This window comes from Tasmannia lanceolata, unplaced genomic scaffold, assembly GCF_043159265.1.
Source record: "Tasmannia lanceolata isolate RefF3 unplaced genomic scaffold, GAP_Taslan_0.1 ptg000293l, whole genome shotgun sequence".
NCBI lineage: Eukaryota > Viridiplantae > Streptophyta > Magnoliopsida > Canellales > Winteraceae > Tasmannia > Tasmannia lanceolata.
The window spans coordinates 5,001-22,500 of NW_027518968.1; the positions used below are offsets into that span (position 1 = coordinate 5,001).

At 36.6% G+C, this 17,500-nt stretch overlaps 2 non-coding genes across 2 annotated transcripts; both read right to left on the reverse strand.

Annotated features, from left to right (window-relative positions):
• Window positions 1-9,919: 9,919 nt before the first annotated feature.
• TRNAW-CCA (transfer RNA tryptophan (anticodon CCA)) lies at window positions 9,920-9,993 on the reverse strand. Its single transcript has one exon. It is a non-coding gene; the product is annotated as a tRNA-Trp (tRNA).
• A 165-nt stretch (window positions 9,994-10,158) lies between these two features.
• On the reverse strand, window positions 10,159-10,232 carry TRNAP-UGG (transfer RNA proline (anticodon UGG)). The gene has a single exon. It is a non-coding gene; the product is annotated as a tRNA-Pro (tRNA).
• Between the last annotated feature and the right edge of the window lie 7,268 nt (window positions 10,233-17,500).

Consider the following 17,500-nt stretch of genomic DNA (forward strand, 5'->3'; position numbering starts at 1 on the left):
CGAATAAAGAATGAGGATCCTATGTATTTGCATATATATTGCATATAATCAATATGTACATACCTTACCTATATAAACAAGATATAAATACAAGATAAGATCTCAGACCAGACTAAATAACTCAATGCTTCTATTGTTGGACCCTAATTAATCCTATGGATCCTTAGGATTGGTGGATCATTTTATATACCGTAGTTTCAGACCATAAATCAAGCCAAAGGTCACAACCCTTTCTACCTATCCTATATATTGTCCTTTTCATTCCGTGTTGTAATCGAAATTGATTATTCTAATCTATGAGTTTACGAGATTACGAGATTATACGAAAATGAATTCTTCATGGGGAGAACACATATTTCTCTTTCTCTTTTCGATGAGAATTTGTACACGACATTGGAGAAACCTCTCTTTCTATTTAGAATTCATGAAGAAAAGGTTCCATCAGATATAGTGAATTGATATCCCCAATTCCCGCAAAAAAGAATCATTTTTTTTTTTTCAATACTCACTCGTTATTAGTTAATGATCCTATCCTAGTGATTGGATCTATATGCTTATTCCGATAGTAAATGAAATAGTAAAATGATTATTCATCGAATGACTATTCATCTATTGTTATTTTATTGTATTTTCAAATAGGGGGCAGGAAGGCTCTATGGAAAAATGGCGGTTCAATTCGATGTTGTCTAACGAGGAGTTAGAACACAGGTGTGGGCTAAGTAAATCAATGAACAGTCTCGGTCGTGCTATTGGAAATACCAGTGGAAGTGAAGACCTCATTATAAATGATACGGATAAAAACATTCATAGTTGGAGTGATAGTGGCAGTTATAGTTGCAATAATGTTGATGATTTATTTGGTATCAGGGACATTTGGAGTTTCGTCTCTGATGACACTTTTTTAGTTAGGGATAGTAATGGGGACAGTTATTCCGTCTATTTTGATATTGAAAATCAGATTTTTGAGATTGACAATGATAGTTCTTTTCTGAGTGAACTAGAAAGTCCTTTTTCTAATTATCTGAATTCTAGTTATCTGAATAGTGGGTCTAAGAGTAACAATCGCTATTATGATCGTTACATGTATGATATTAAATATAGTTGGAATAATCACATTAATAGTTGCATTGATAGTTATCTTCATCCTGAAATCAGTATTGAGAGTTATATTTCAAGTAGTAGCGACAATTACGGTGACAGTTACATTTCTAGTTTCATTTGTAATGAAAGTGTAAGTGTTAGTGACAATGGGAGTTCAAGTATAAGAACTAGTGGTAATGGCAGCGATTTCAATATAAGAGGAAGATCTAATGATTTCGATATAAATAAAAAATACAGACATTTATGGGTTCAATGCGAAAATTGTTATGGATTAAATTATAAGAAATTTTTTAGGTCAAAAATGAATATTTGTGAACAATGTGGATATCATTTGAAAATGAGTAGTTCAGATAGAATCGAACTTTCGATTGATCCGGGCACTTGGGATCCTATGGATGAAGACATGGTCTCTATCGACCCCATTGAATTTCACTCGGAGGAGGAACCTTATAGAGATCGTATCGATTCTTATCAAAGAAAGACAGGTTTAACCGAGGCTGTTCAAACAGGCATAGGTCAACTAAATGGTATTCCCATAGCAATTGGGGTTATGGATTTTCAGTTCATGGGGGGTAGTATGGGATCCGTAGTAGGCGAGAAAATAACCCGTTTGATCGAGTATGCTACTAATGGATCTCTACCTATTATTATGGTGTGTGCTTCTGGAGGAGCACGCATGCAAGAAGGAAGTTTGAGCTTGATGCAAATGGCGAAAATATCTTCCGCTTCATATAATTATCAATCAAATAAAAAGTTATTCTATGTATCAATCCTTACATCTCCTACAACCGGTGGAGTGACAGCCAGTTTTGGTATGTTGGGAGATATCATTATTGCCGAGCCCAATGCCTACATTGCATTTGCGGGTAAAAGAGTAATTGAACAAACATTGAATAAGACAGTACCCGACGGTTCACAAGCGGCTGAGTATTCATTCCATAAGGGCTTATTCGATTCAATCGTACCACGTAATCCTTTAAAGGGTGTTCTGAGTGAATTATTTCAGCTACATGGTTTCTTTCCTTTGAATCAAAATTCAAGTAATGAAAACCTATAATAGAATAAAATAAATCGAATCGAAGTGTTGTATATTTCTATATCTCCCGAGAACCTCCATTTTTGACTTGACTATGAATTCCTGTTGGATCAGATTCTAACGAATTTTTGGGGAACTCATAATAAACCCCTTATTCTCCTTATTAAAATAAAAAGATAAGGACGGGAGAACAAGAATAATAAAGCGGATTATCATACGTATATTTCGTGTAGAAAGATGAATAGGTACATTTATTTAGTTCTACATTCCTTGAACTTATTATATACTTATAATACTTATAATAGATAGACTTATCATAAGATATCTTTTATAACAGGAGATATCTTTTATAACAGGTACAAATATTAAATCGAGGCACCTATTCTATGACAGATCTCAACTTACCCTCTATTTTTGTGCCTTTAGTGGGCCTAGTATTTCCGGCAATTGCAATGGCGTCTTTATCTCTTCATGTTCAAAAAAACAAGATTGTTTAGATCCGATGGGACTAAATCTCATCAATTTATTTCAACACTTGGACTTGGATCATAATACAGATACCTATTTAGTGGAATATGGTACGATATGTGGCTCCCCTCGAACACAAAAATAATACAAATAACAAATAAAAAGGAAAAGGCTGTTATGTTATGCATGCAGATACATGATCTATGGATAAATGCATGTATATGCGGGTATAGCTGTTTTAAAATAGATCGGCGGATATCTATATCTGAAATAGAAAGTAAATGTATCTATATGTTATGTAGATATACATAATGGGATCATATGAAGGGGATGTTATTATTTTATATCTAACCAATTCGATGAATTACTGCTAAGGGTTCACATCATAATAGTGCTAGTTGATGAGAGTTACTTCGGGAGCCAAAAAGGTAAAGTCAAATTCATTTGGCTTATTCTCTCAATTCCAATAGAATGCAACTGGATCTAGTATGAACTGGCGATCAGAACGTATATGGATAGAACTTATAACGGGGTCTCGAAAAACAAGTAATTTCTGCTGGGCCTTTATCCTTTTTTTAGGTTCGCTAGGATTCTTATTGGTTGGAACTTCCAGTTATCTTGGTAGGAATTTGATATCCTTATTCCCGTCTCAGCAAATAATTTTTTTTCCACAAGGGATCGTGATGTCTTTTTATGGGATCGCGGGTCTGTTCATTAGTTCCTATTTGTGGTGCACAATTTCGTGGAATGTGGGTAGTGGTTATGATCGATTCGATAGAAAAGAAGGGGTCGTGTGTATTTTTCGTTGGGGATTTCCTGGAATAAATCGTCGAATCTTCCTTCGATTTCTTATGAGAGATATCCAGTCGATCAGAATGGAAGTTAAAGAGGGCCTTTATTCCCGTCGTGTCCTTTATATGGAAATTAGAGGCCAGGGAGCTATCCCCTTGACTCGAACTGATGAGAATTTGACTCCACGAGAAATTGAACAAAAAGCTGCCGAATCGGCCTATTTCTTGCGTGTACCAATTGAAGTATTTTGAAATAAACTGTGATGAAGAATGAATGTTTTCTTTCTCAGTATGAGGGAAGGAGCTCAGGAATCCCCTTTTACTTTTAATATAAGCGAAGTTTCTTCGGAACGTTCATTCGAGCAAATCATGTTAGATTCTATTTCACCCGTTCTGTTGGTAATGCCGCTGTACTGTGGCCTATAGAATAAAGCAAGCAAGCAGGCATATATGGAACAACCATAATAAGAAGCAAGTTTTGTCCACCAAAACTATTTTTATGCATATGGAACTCAACTCAATTCTTTCATATTAGTAAGAAGTCCAATAAGTATGTATTCATCACACATATCAGAACATTTCGGAATACAGTACAGAATTCATCTTTTTAGGCCCAATATTTTGAATTGATACGTTAGATACAGATGGATCATCTCTCATAAATTATCTCCCTTTTGTCATTTGTCAATCGATCTTTCTTTTTATCTTATCCTCTCTTTTGCTCCTTGATGGCCAAACGATTGGATCTTTCATAACCATCCAATTTCTCTCTCCTTTTGCCACTCCTTTCGGATTTCATCATCAATATTCTTCAAAAATATCCCTTCAATTATTCCTGGGCTGTGGGTAGCCAGCCAAACATTTCGAAATAATTGATTGATCGAGGGGGAGTTTTTTTGTCTCAAAATCCGAATAATATTCATTACTTCAAGTGGTTGCATTCATCGAAAGGAACAAATGAAGATGCAATTGGTTCGAATTTGACCATGGGATATCTGGAAACAATATTTGATTATTTCTTTCATTTGAAATGGGCCCTTATTTTTTCATTTCATTTTTATTTGATTCTATTTCTATATTCTTTCCAGATCCAAGGACTAAACAATGAAAAAAAAAAAGTGCCAAAAAAGAAAAAAGCATTGACTCCCCTCCCATATCTTGCATCTATAGTCTTTTTGCCCTGGTGGATCTCTCTCTCATTTAATAAAAGTCTGGAACCTTGGGTTACTCATTGGTGGAATACCAGGCAATCCGAAACTTTTTTGAATGATATTCAAGAAAATAACGTTCTAGAAAGATTCATAGAATTAGAAGAACTATTCCTGTTGGACGAAATGATAAAGGACTACCAGGAGACACAGATACAAAAGTTTCGTATAGGAATCCACAAAGAAACGATACAATTGATCAAAATGCACAATGAAGATCATATCCATATCATTTTGGATTTCTCGGCAAATATAATCTGTTTCGCTATTCTAAGCGGTTATTCTATTCTGGGTAATGAAGAACTTCTCATTTTGAATTCTTGGGTTCAGGAATTCCTCTATAACTTAAGTGACACAATAAAAGCTTTTTCTATTCTTTTATTAACTGATTTATGTATCGGATTCCACTCGCCTTATGGTTGGGAACTAATGATTGGCTCGATCTACAAAGATTTTGGATTTTCCCATAACGATCAAATTATATCTGGTCTTGTTTCTACCTTTCCAGTCATTCTAGATACAATTTTGAAATATTGGATCTTCCATTATTTAAATCGTGTATCTCCTTCACTTGTAGTCATTTATCATTCAATGAATGAATGAAGAACTCATTTGATCCGCTGATATCAATCAAAATCCCACTCTTTATACTTTTACCCGTCCAGGGAATTCGATTCCTCCTATATTCCAGTACAATATTCCAGTACAATATCAGAATCGTGGATAGGGAACTATACTATACTAACTATATTAGCTTACCTACCCTAAATTTATTGTAGAAATTTCCGGGATCAATGATTGGACCATGCAAAATAGAAATACCTTTCTTGGGTAAAGGAACAAATGACTCGATTCATTTCCGTATCGATCATGATATATGTAATAACTAGGACATCTATTTCAAATGCATATCCTATTTTTGCGCCAGCAGGGTTATGAAAATCCACGAGAAGCAACTGGGCGTATTGTATGTGCCAATTGCCATTTAGCTAATAAACCCGTGGATATTGAGGTTCCACAAGCTGTGCTTCCTGATACTGTATTGAAGGCAGTTGTTAGAATCCCTTATGATATGCAACTGAAACAAGTTCTTGCTAATGGTAAAAAGGGGTCTTGAATGTGGGGGCTGTTCTTATTTTACCCGATGGATTCGAATTAGCTCCCCCCGATCGTATTTCTCCCGAGATGAAAGAAAAGATAGGCACTCTGTCTTTTCAGAGTTATCGCCCCACTAAAAAAAATATTCTTGTGATAGGTCCTGTTCCTGGTCAGAATATAGTGAAATCGTCTTTGCCCATTCTTTCTCCGGACCCTGCTACTAAGAAAGGACGTAACTTCTAAAATATCCTAATATACGTAGGTGGGAACAGGGGAAGGGGCCAGATTTATCCCGATGGGGGTAAGAGTAACAATACAGTCTATAATGCTACAGGAGCGGGTATAGTAAGCAGAATAGTACGTAAAGAAAAGGGGGGGTATGAAATAACCATAGCTGATGCATCGGATGGACACCAAGTAATTGATATTATACCTCCAGGACCGGAACTTCTTGTTTCAGAGGGTGAATCTATCAAGCTTGATCAACCATTAACGAGTAATCCTAATGTGGGTGGATTTGGTCATGGGAGATGCAGAAATAGTACTTCAAGATCCATTACGTGTCCAAGGGTTGTTGTTCTTTTTGGTATCTGTTATTCTGGCACAAATCTTTTTGGTTCTTAAAAAGAAACAGTTTGAGAAGGTTCAATTGTCCGAAATGAATTTCTAGATACATGGATCCATCAAATTGGTAAAAAGAGACGAACTATTGTTGATCGATGCAATTATGTATGATCAAAAAAATAATGAAAAGCTTTTTTCTTTATACTGTTTTTCGGCGAGATGTCAGGAATTGTTTGTGCCCCGTTCCTAGTAATAATATGTATATTCTGAAGAAGGCTACTTGACATTTTTTTTTTTTTCAAAAAAAAAATTGGAGTGGTGTGACTATGCCAGGCCTCTTAATCCCAGATTATAAATGCCATGTAATGCATCAATAGTTTTTGATTCTATTGTACCTAATAGAATCGAATTCTATTAGATAATAGGCAAGGAAGAAAATAAATGGCAAGGAATAAATGAAAGTAACAAATGATTCTAGGAGGGATTGCTCGTCTTACTAATCTTCCACACAAGAAAAGGAATTTTTCACACCTTTTCCTGTGTGGAAATAATAATGATTCTTGATCCTGTTCGTTAAAGATTACGATTTTCTTTTCCAGGACTATTATAACCTCTTTCTTTAGATTCATAAGCAGTAGTGGACAAACAAAAAAAAAGGGGGGGGCGGGGGGAATCACTCATTGAGCAAATAGAACTTCTTCAATGAACTTATAAAAAAAAAAAAAGCAAATTTTCGCTGTGATGAGATAATCAATAAGGATTTGGATATGTGCAAAAATCCAAGATTTTCACTTTTTTTTTTTCACCACACTCGGGCATTAAATTAAGTGTCTTTTGCTTGAAATTTTATTTATGGAGTAAGGTTCATTTCCATACTAATTGGAATTGATTTGAAGAATGTCTCATCTGTAGAAATCCATATTGTGTCATCCATAAAATCGATTGATTCCTTCTTTCTTCTTGCTTCGGAAGAGTCCGTCCATACTATAGAGGAACAGATACTATGACAATCAAGGGATTAAATTCTTCAAAAACATCATTAGAAACAAAGGAATGGGGTGGTTTTAAACATCGGATCGAAGCAAAGGATCCGTTTTGTCATTTCTACGAATCAAATATTCTTCTTATGTTGACTGAATGAATTTCCAACCTTTATGTTATGAAATGGATCAAAGTCTCGCTGGAAGAGTAAGAACTCAACAGGACCTTACCCCTCTTTGTTTTGTCTGATTCGAGGGGTAAGGTCCTGTTGAGTTCTTACTTTTTCATGTCCACAATCCGGTTCTCATCCGATCACTATAGGGATGAGCCCAATCCGGAGTATGAACCGTAAAAGAAAATACCTATTGAACCAATCACAGGAATACCAGTTACAGTACCTATCAGCCAAAGAGGAATCCTTCCAGTAGTATCGGCCATTTACCCCGCTTCCCTCCACATTTCATCAAGTGGTCATGCTAGAGACATAAACAGTCATGGATAATTATGAGGATGATATCCTTCCGAATGGGATAAGAGAATTCCTACTATTCTCTTTCTTTCTCTCAATTGAAGAAATAATTGGAAAATAAAACAGCAAGTACAAAAATGAGTAATAACCCCCAGTAGAGGCTGGTACGATTCAATTCAACATTTTGTTCGTTCGGGTTTGATTGTGTCGTAGCTCTATAATTCAGATTAGGTTTATCGTTGGATGAACTGCATTGCTGATATTGACCCCAAAAAAGAAACGGTAGGTACAGCCAGTCCGTGAACGGCCAACCAGCGCACTGTAAAAATTGGATAGGTTCGATCTATGGTCATTGAGGCCTCCTAAAAGGATCTACTAAATTCATCGAGTTGTTCCAAAGGGTCAAAACGGCCAGTTATTAATGGAATCCCCTGTCGGCTCTCTGTGAAATACTCGTTTGGCCGAGGGCTTCCAAACACATCATAAGCTAAACCCGTGCTGACGAATAACCAACCCGCAATGAATAGGGAAGGTATAGTAATACTATGAATAACCCAGTATCGAATACTGGTGATAATATCAGCAAAAGAACGTTCTCCCGTGCTTCCAGACATGCTGAGCTCCACATATTCTTGTACAGTCAAAGGGGGATCGATTCCTTGAAAGATGGGATCAGTAAATGGAAAACTACTGATATTTCATCTTTGTGAGATCGTCAATATTGTACCGAAGGTGTATTTAGAGTATACCGAATCAGTATAGCTATCCTTCCTCTGACACAGCAACGCAGTTTCAATCAGTATCGAAAAGAAATGGTACATAATTCCCCTTTTCCTTTCTTGTTACTTGTCTATGCGGAACCGCGTGTCATTCAATCAAAAATTGATCAAATTTCTGTAGTATAGGGTTTCAAGTATTGGCTTTGGACTAGAAACTGAAGTTCTTAGTAAAGTTTGAGTCAACGGGTTCTAGTTCTAATAATTAATGAACGAGATTATCATATTCCACACAATTCAATTAGATGCAAAATATAGAAATCCCCTCTCATGGTTGTAGAAAAGATATTTTTCTTTTTTTCTAATCCTTTCATTTCAAGTAATTGGTTGGTTCTACAGTAGTAGATAGTATTCGATGAAAGAAAGAGAAGAAACAATAAATAGTTTGAACAATCAATATTCGTGATGCAACCATTACTGGATTAGATCCAAAGGTTCCTTCTTGACCTAGCTACAAGGATGGAACTCCATGATATGGAAAGACAGACTGTGGAACCTAAAAGGATAATAGGAATTGATAAATTGAAAAAGAAAAGAAATAAATGGTCAAAATGGAAATTCTTTTGAAATCCAATTCTTTTATTCTATAGTTATTCAAAGATAATTTCATTTTTGAATGAAGTTACACGACACAGTTCTTCTGACTATTACTTTACTCACGAGTTGCTCAATGAATCTGTTGATTTGAAATCCCGACATTGGTAGATGTCACAGATGATAAATCAATCTTTTTTTTTTTTTCTACCTCTGCTACTCTATCTTTGTCAGTGCCGTCTATAATGACTGATGAATCAAGAACTTTCAATTGGAACTGATTCTGTCAATTGGTATTTTTTCTGATCATCACATCTCGCAAAAATTGAAACTTAGGTAAGTGCTTTATAAACATATGTAAAAAAAAAAGAACGTATCTCATTTAGCCTCCTTCATGCCCACTATAACTAGTTATTTCGGTTTTCTACTAGCTGCTTCAACTATAACCCCAGCTCTATTGATTGGTCTGAGCAAGATACGACTTATTTGAAATTAATTGAATGAATAATTCATCAAAATAAATAGTTCTGTGAGATTTCAGGTATTCGATAGTTCCTTCCCGCGTTAATTACCAATTCTTGATCATTGAGATTCATGGGTGATTCGGAGTAATATTTAGGGATAGATATTACCTCTATTTTTACCCTTTCCAACAAATTGAAATGATTGAAGTTTTTCTATTTGGAATCGTCTTAGGTCTAATTCCTATTACTTTGGCCGGATTATTCGTAACTGCATATTTACAATACAGACGCGGAGATCAGTTGGACCTTTGATTGAGTAACATCTCTTTTTTGATTGACCTCCTTCTTAAGCTGCAGGAGGTCAAATTCAGGTTGCAGTTCAAGTTAGTAAAGTTATTTTATTGTGATTCAACATTACAAAAACAGAATCACGCTCTGTAGGATTTGAACCTACGACATCGGGTTTTGGAGACCCACGTTCTACCGAACTGAACTAAGAGCGCTTTCTTATGACAGGAGATACAACTGTAAAGAAAGGGATTCTTTTTGTACCCCCAATACACCTTGCATGCATGTAGTATCATAAAATGCAAAATTATGTCCAGTCCAGTCCAATTTGAATCGATCTCAACTGATCCCTCGTTACTGCCCATAGGAGAAGTAATAGGTAGGGATGACAGGATTTGAACCCGTGACATTTTGTACCCAAAACAAACGCGCTACCAAGCTGCGCTACATCCCTTTCAATTGTTGTACAGTTTCATTGTAGGGAATCCTTGTCTTGTTTTCCACATCGTTATTTCCTAATATCTAGAGACAATTTCTCTTGCCATTTCTTCTTTTTGATTTCATATAATCAAAGAATTATATACATATGAAACCTAACGTATAAAAAAATGAATATTTATCGGTAATGCTCAGTAAGAAAGGGTCATCTTTTTCTGTTTTAGGGACAAGTAGATCTAATCCACCGGATTATTGTACATATTCATTTTCATTTTAGTTCGGGATTAGGGATTTCGTGTACAAATACAAGTGATCTTTAGCTACAGATACATCTGATCATATATGTATTCCAATAAAGAAGGAGGATTTTCAATGCGAGATATAAAAACATATCTCTCCGTGGCACCTGTGCTAACTACGCTATGGTTCGGGTCTTTAGCAGGTCTATTGATAGAGATCAATCGTTTATTCCCAGATGCGTTGACATTCCCCTTTTTTTCATTCTAGTTATTGACATGGGAAGGGGTGAAGAAGATTAGAGATACAACAAATTCTCTGTGACTAATCCACCCTTTTGAATTTTTTTTTTAAGTTGTTTAGGAAGGAAAGAGAAAGAAAAGTGGATTAAACCTCAGCGAAACTCGGGCTCAGCATAGAATTAATAGAGGGAGAACAGAAATAGAAATGTGGGTCTAGGACAGGCTGTTCAAGAGCATACAAGATAGTAAATGAAATACTGACTGGGATTAGAAATAATGGATAGTTAGAAATAATTGTATTACTTATTATTACTCTATTGATTGCAGCGAAATCTTTCATAATTGGATTTCGAGTTATCAGTTAGCAACTTCTATTTATTTTTCCTTCTTTTCGTATTCTTCGATTCAGATCGAAAATAGAAGAGTGGAGGGAATCCAAAATCCAAAGGAGGTTCATGGCCAAGGGTAAAGATGTCAGAATAAGAGTTATTTTGGAATGTACCAGTTGTGTCCGAAATGATTTAAATAAGGAATCGCGGGGCATTTCCAGATATATTACTCAAAAGAATCGACACAATACGCCTAGTCGATTGGACTTGAGAAAATTCTGTCCTTATTGTTACAAGCATACGATTCATGGGGAGATAAAGAAATAGATCGAACAGAATAGAATGTCTGTTCCACCCTTCCAAGGAACAGGACAAAATTACATATAGATAGATATATAAAATATAAACAAATCAAGTACTATTACTATTTCGGTCGGATCCGAAACCGAAATGAATGAAGAAATAAGATTTTAGAGATAAGGAATAAATCATGGATAAATCCAAGCGACCCTTTCGTAAATCCAAGCGATCTTTTCGTAGGCGTTTGCCCCCAATTGGATCGGGGGATCGAATTGATTATAGAAATATGAGTTTAATTAGTCGATTTATTAGTGAACAAGGAAAAATATTATCTAGACGAGTGAATAGATTGACCTTGAAACAACAACGATTAATTACTATTGCTATAAAACAAGCTCGTATTTTATCTTCGTTACCTTTTCTTAATAATGAGAAACAATTTGAAAGAACCGAGTCGACCCCTAGAACTGCTGGTCCTAAAACCAGAAATAAATAGGCCTACTTCTCAATTGAATCAAAACTCTAATTGGAATTCAAACTCAGAATTGAGGTTTTGTTCGAAAAAGCCGAGATACTTGATTGTCGCGTCGTAAGAAAAAAAAAAAAAGAATGAATGGGGAAGAAAAAATATTTTTTTTTATTGAAAAGTGTTCGTTCATTTCTAATATTTATCATATTCATTTCTACTCTACCTTCCCGGAGTTCATTCTCCGGGGAACTCCGTTTAAATCATTTCGGTGAATTCGTTCCAGTCGCCTTATTTGATAATCTCATTTGAAATCATGTAAATGCAATTCCTATTTGATATAGCTATTTGTGCAAGTATTTTACGATTAAGAAGCAACTGCCTCTTGTACAGATCGTGCATTAATCGACTATAACTATAGGATACCCCATTTTCACGAGTTACTGCATTTATCCGAGTGATCCACAAACGACGAAAATCTCTCTTTTGCCTGCATCTATCCCGATGACTGGAAACCAAAGCTCTCATTTTCTGTTGAGTAGTAGTTCGAGTAAGTCTTGAATGAGCCCCTCGAAAGGTTGATGCAAATAAACGAATTTTTGTTCGACGTCTCCGAGCTATATATCCCCGCCTAACTCTGGTCATTGAATCAAATGAAACCTTGATGAATAACTAATTGATTTCTTTTCTTTCAGTCATTCTTTTCCCCTCCCCTAGTTTATTAGTAACAAAACGGATTCTTCCGATGTATAAAATAAAAATTCCAATGGCTTTTGCTACTATGACCTTCCCAACCACGATTTTTGATTTCTTCCAGGCATTTCACCTCGGAATAAGAAATTGTACCGATATTAGATATAAAATATCTAGTAAATAGGTAGTAATAAATAGAGAAAAATGGAGAAATAAATAAATAGTGGCTTCCATCGTTTCTATGATTACTTCTTAAACGGTGAGGTCCTCTCTATACACCGGAGCTCCTTCCCCCATTTAATCAATGTTATTAGTAACTTGTACAGTTCACACTCTTTGGCTCTACCCATAAAATTATCCAGTATATAGGTCTTTTCACAATGAGATCCATCCATACAGTGACGGCATTTAATTATGAAGGTTGGCTAGGTAGCTAACCCTGTTAGTCCGTTCTTGCAAGAGTAGAAGCATAATCTTTCTGCTTTTAAAATACTATTTTCCCCGCTTAATGGATAACCATTTGCTACCAATGGGGAATTGATTTTCATCTCAAATCGAGGTGATTGGATTTGCACCAATGGAAACCATAAATTCCATACACAATAGAGGTATATGATAGATCTTTATTTTGAGATAGTGAATGGAATGGAGTTCTTCCATTCTATCCTACTCATTGGTACTGGTCATTGATACTGGAAAAATCGTCTCATTTGTTCCAGATCATGATCTGAACGAGTCGCACATACACCCTAGTACATGTTCCTCGACGCTGAGGACATCCTCGAAGGGCAGGGGATTTCGTGACATTTTTGATTGGCTGTCTTGTGTTTCTAATAAGTTGTTTAATAGTTGGCATGCTGAATCGTATACAGAATGGGCTGGTTTAGATCGATCCTAACCGGATGATTATGAATTACTTCCATTTCATATAATATTTTACCAGGTTAAGAAGATAAAATATCAAATCACGGCTCATTCGAATTATGGTTCGAAATGGAATCAAGAATTTATGTGAAATCCCCGGTATTTTCGACCGCGACAACATCAACAATGCCATGGGCTTGGGCTTCTGTTGCTGACATAAAAACATCCCTTTCCATGTCTTCGGATATAACCCATAAAGGCTTGCCGGTTCTTTGTACATAAACCCTTGTGAGGGTTTCGCGGAGTTTCAGTAGTTCTTCCGCTTCCAGGATAAATTCTCCTGTGGGTGCCTCATAAAAAGAACTAGCAGGTTGGTGGATCATAACCCTGATGATATAACATAATGAACGGTTCCTCTATCTCGCACGATCGGTCGAAGGGAAGGGATAAAGAATAACAAGAATAAAAAGATAGAATTAGAATTGAACAACCGTACAGGCATCTTTTATGCATTGCATACGGCTCCGCAATGGAATTTCCTTTTCCCTTCCATCGAAGAAAGAGACAAATAGAATCCATCAGACCCAGATCGTTGAATGATCCATTTACCATCTTTCCTTTCGGAGGAGTCAAAAAATACTATGATGGTTCCGTTGCTTTATATATTTATCTCGTCTGTGATTCAGCAATCCCAAAGTTTCTTTATGATCCGATCAAATAAGGAAAAAATGATCTTTTTTTTTTTTCATTTTCGTACTCTTTCATAACATAAATATCGGAAAGAGGCTTCTGGTGTGAAAGCAAAAAAAAGGTTTGTGACGCTGAAATGGACCCCCGATACATAAGATCAAATCGTAAATAACCTTTGTTTCATACTACTATCTCGATATATAATCTCATGTTATGTTATGAAAAAAAAATAATAGTTTGCTCATATCGAACTCGAAGTGCCATGCTATTATTACTTATTATTCATATTCCATATGGCGAAGGCATAGTCTTCTTTTTTTTTTCTCAAATAAAAAAAAACTCATTGGCGCCAAGCGTGAGGGAATGCTAGACGTTTGGTAATTTCTCCTCCGACTAGGAGAAAAGATCCCATTGAAGCGGCTAATCCCATGCATATTGTATGTATGTCTGGTGGCACAAATTGCATAGTATCATAAATAGCTATTCCTGGTATTACCCATCCGCCGGGAGAGTTTATAAACAAATACAGATCCCTGGTATCATCCTCTATACTGAGATATACCATGAGACCAACAAGTTGATTCGAGATCTCGCTATCAACCTCTTGTCCTAAAAAAAGTAATCTTTCTCGATGAAGTCGGTTGATTAGGACAAAATTGTATCCCTTAGGAACCGCACACGCACCTTTGGATGCATACGGTTCAAAAAATCAAAATTGCGAAAAAAAAAAAAGAATTCATTGAACTTATCGAACTAACCCCTCATTGATGTATTCTTTCATCGAGATCCAAATCACGATGTAATTTTCTTGTTCCTAAATGGGCCTCTTCAATTCTTTTAGGTTTATGCTCTACTCCGGGTAAAGATCTGCCCGAATTCTATTTGCACATATAGGACAAATGATCACAGTACCGCTTCTTTTTGTTCCGACTTCTTTTTTTTTTTCAATTCGTTTTCATGTTCATGCCTTCCGCCAAATATTCGACTAATCATATTATTCCATTAATTGGTAGTTTTAGAGGTATAAATAGGGATCATTTATGATACGAGTAGTAATCATACATAGATTACCAATTTGGTATTTTTTGAACGGAGCCTGGATACTTCATTTTATTGGTCCAAGCCAACCATAAATTCTTCTAATTGAGAATATTGATCCCCAACCAACAAATAAATTGATCTAATTGCATTGCACTTCACGCTCCGAATTGAATTATTGATGGTTTAATCAATCTTTCTTGGGTGAAACAGAGGATATCTCGATCGGGGGAGAGAACGGGGAAATCCCATATGACCCAATATGTCTGACAAGTCGCACTATACGTCAACCCAAACTGCATCTTCCTCTCCAGGACTCCGAAAAGGTACTTTTGGAACACCAATAGGCATAAAATGAAAGAAAAATTAAGTACTCTATTTCACTTTGATGTGGAAACGTAACAATGGGTTTATTGTCTTCATAATATTGTCGTTTATCGTATTTTATCCATAGATTGGAAGGTTCATGGAGAAGACGGGTTGAATAAAGGAAAATTCGTACAAATGGATCGTTCGAAGGATGAACAAGTATCTATGCATTCGCTCACAAAAATAGGATCAATCCCCCCATTGCGTATTGGTACTTATCGAGTATAGAATAGATCTGCTTCTCTTTGTTCCTACGAACAGAATTGTTAAATTATTACCAATGGAACGGAATAAATATTAACTCTTGCTTTGAGATAATCCACTGAAAAGGCGAGGTCCATAGCATCAATCAGTCTTTTCCAATGTGATAAAGTTACATAGTGTCTATTTTTTCTTTGATAAAATAAGGGGTATTTCCATGGGTTTGCCTTGGTATCGTGTTCATACCGTCGTATTGAATGATCCCGGTCGGTTACTTTCTGTCCATATAATGCATACAGCTCTAGTTTCTGGTTGGGCCGGTTCGATGGCTCTATACGAATTAGCCGTTTTTGATCCCTCTGATCCCGTCCTTGATCCAATGTGGAGACAAGGTATGTTCGTTATACCCTTCATGACTCGTTTAGGGATAACCAATTCATGGGGTGGTTGGAGTATCACAGGAGGAACTATAACGAATCCGGGTATTTGGAGTTACGAAGGTGTGGCTGGGGCACATATTGTGTTTTCTGGCTTGTGCTTCTTAGCAGCCATCTGGCATTGGGTGTATTGGGACCTAGAAATATTCTGTGATGAACGTACGGGAAAACCCTCTTTGGATTTGCCCAAGATCTTTGGAATTCATTTATTTCTCTCAGGGGTGGCTTGCTTTGGGTTTGGCGCATTTCATGTAACAGGCTTGTATGGTCCTGGAATATGGGTGTCCGATCCTTATGGTCTAACCGGAAAAGTACAATCTGTAAATCCAGCGTGGGGCGCAGAAGGTTTTGATCCTTTTGTTCCGGGAGGAATAGCCTCTCATCATATTGCAGCGGGGACATTGGGGATATTGGCGGGACTATTCCATCTTAGTGTCCGCCCGCCCCAACGTTTATACAAAGGATTACGTATGGGCAATATTGAAACTGTACTTTCTAGTAGTATCGCTGCTGTCTTTTTTGCAGCTTTCGTCGTTGCTGGAACTATGTGGTATGGTTCAGCAACTACTCCCATAGAATTATTTGGTCCCACTCGTTATCAGTGGGATCAGGGATACTTCCAGCAAGAAATATATCGAAGAGTTGGAGCCGGGCTAGCCGAAAATCTGAGTTTATCGGAAGCTTGGTCTAAAATTCCCGAAAAATTAGCTTTTTATGATTACATCGGTAATAATCCGGCGAAGGGGGGATTATTCAGAGCAGGCTCAATGGACAATGGGGATGGAATAGCTGTTGGATGGTTAGGACACCCCATCTTTAGAGATAAAGAGGGGCATGAGCTTTTTGTACGTCGTATGCCTACTTTTTTTGAAACATTTCCGGTGGTTTTGGTAGACGGAGACGGAATTGTGAGAGCGGATGTTCCTTTTAGAAGGGCAGAATCGAAGTATAGTGTCGAACAAGTAGGTGTAACTGTTGAGTTCTATGGTGGCGAACTCAATGGGGTCAGTTATGGCGATCCTGCTACTGTGAAAAAATATGCTAGACGTGCCCAATTGGGTGAAATTTTTGAATTAGATCGTGCTACTTTGAAATCCGATGGTGTTTTTCGTAGCAGTCCAAGGGGTTGGTTTACTTTTGGACATGCTACGTTTGCTTTGCTCTTCTTTTTCGGACACATTTGGCATGGGGCTAGAACCTTGTTCAGAGATGTTTTTGCTGGTATTGACCCTGATTTGGATGCTCAAGTGGAATTTGGAACATTCCAAAAACTTGGAGATCCAACTACAAGGCGACAAGTAGTCTGATACAACATTACTCTAGCGTCTTTTGCCTCTATTTGATTTTTTTTTGATTTGACATAAGGTTAGGGTACCGTAGAAATCTTGATTTTAATCATCGCCTTTTCTTTGACTCTT